General features: G+C 37.3%; 1 long non-coding RNA gene across 3 annotated transcripts; it reads left to right on the top strand.

The window, feature by feature from the left end:
* Positions 1-505: 505 nt before the first annotated feature.
* Positions 506-1,419, top strand: LOC107722708 (uncharacterized). Of its 3 annotated transcripts, XR_001637832.1 has the most exons (5): positions 506-543; positions 635-748; positions 858-896; positions 1,021-1,065; positions 1,143-1,419. It is a non-coding gene; the product is annotated as an uncharacterized LOC107722708 (long non-coding RNA). The 3 variants fall into 3 exon arrangements; XR_001637833.1 differs by lacking the exon at positions 506-543 and having other exon boundaries at positions 550-748; positions 1,146-1,419; XR_001637831.1 differs by lacking the exon at positions 506-543 and having other exon boundaries at positions 550-748.
* Positions 1,420-1,438: the final 19 nt, after the last annotated feature.

The raw sequence follows: 1,438 nt of genomic DNA, 5'->3' as shown, positions 1-1,438 counted from the left end.
GTAAGCCATAATCATCAAAATTTCAAGAAATAAAGGCTTGAAATATTTCACTCTATGTGTAATGAACCTATATAATATATGGGTTTCACTTTCTGAAATGAGTGACGTAAAATATTGACCTTTTTCATGATATTCTAATTTTTTGAGATGTACCTGTAATGTTCAATGTTGTGAACATATCCAACTGCATCAGGGTGTTTTAGTGTGACATTAAAATGTATTATATTCTCTCATGTTTTCCAGCTCATCTGCCTGTTCCTGTCATCAGCAGTAACTCTTCTAAGTGTTCTTCACCATCAGGATCATCAGTGTCCAGATGTGTGCTGCTGTGTTCAGTGGTGAATGTGAGTCATGTGAGACTCTCCTGGTACAAAGGAAACAGTTTATTGTCCAGCATCAGTGTGTCTGATCTCAGCATCAGTCTCTCTCTACCTCTGGAGGTGGAATATCAGGATAAAAACAGCTACAGCTGTGTGCTCAACAATCCCATCAGCAACCAGACCACACATCTGAACATCATTCAACTCTGTCACACATGTGCAGGTACAGCAGCGCTGATATGTTCATGTACAGTACGTTAACAACAATCTTAGTGATTTATTTAGTGTAATGATACTGTCTCTTTCCATTATAGCACCAGGTTTGTCCGCAAGTCATATAGCGCTGGTTTGCTTTAGTGCTCTGGCTGTGGCTGCAGTTTTGTGTGGTATTTTCTATTACTATCACCACAGGAGGTCTAAACAAGCAGGTCATCAGAGCTAAATTTGACACCAAAAAAAGCTATATTGTACAAGATCTTTGTAAGAAAGATTTAATTTCTACTTCATTTTTTTAAATAAGTGATTTTTTTTATGCAGGCCAACCTGATGGAGAAGAAAATATTGGGCTAACTAATGGTGAGAGACTGACTCTTGTGTTTATATGTTTAATGTGGCTTTATTCTGTCCACTGAGACAACAACTTTACAAAGAACTTTAACAATAAAGTTATGACAAAGGGCTTCATGTGTTTATTGTTAAGGTGTAGTTATTGGAAATGCTGGGGACGCTAATCGGCCGAACATTGGTAAGATACTGAATCTCTGCATGTTTGTGTTCATATAAATCCACATGCAAGACATTATTACTGGTGTTTGTTTTCAGCAGATGGAGAAACACCTGATCAGGAGAGACATTCACAAAACAGTAAGTTACTGTACAACTAGTCAATTTTAAGGTTCCCAACTGACTTTATTTGGCTGATTCCATTACAAAGAACATTGCATTTACAACAATTTATCCTAAGTAGGGAGTAACATGAGAAATAGTCAATGCAATCAGATGCCTTAAAAACCTTTAAAAAGTTGTGGAAAGTCTGTGGCAGGGGCGTTTCCAAGGGAGGCAGTGTCTCCTCCAAAAATTGGATGAGAAAATAATCGATATTACAAACATAAATCGCA

The sequence above is a fragment of the Sinocyclocheilus rhinocerous genome, unplaced genomic scaffold (genome assembly GCF_001515625.1).
Source record: "Sinocyclocheilus rhinocerous isolate Xijiao unplaced genomic scaffold, SAMN03320098_v1.1 scaffold3591, whole genome shotgun sequence".
In the NCBI taxonomy this organism is placed as follows: Eukaryota; Metazoa; Chordata; class Actinopteri; order Cypriniformes; family Cyprinidae; genus Sinocyclocheilus; species Sinocyclocheilus rhinocerous.
The sequence above is the reverse complement of the archived record's forward strand: the minus strand, read 5'-3'. Positions and strand labels throughout refer to the sequence as shown.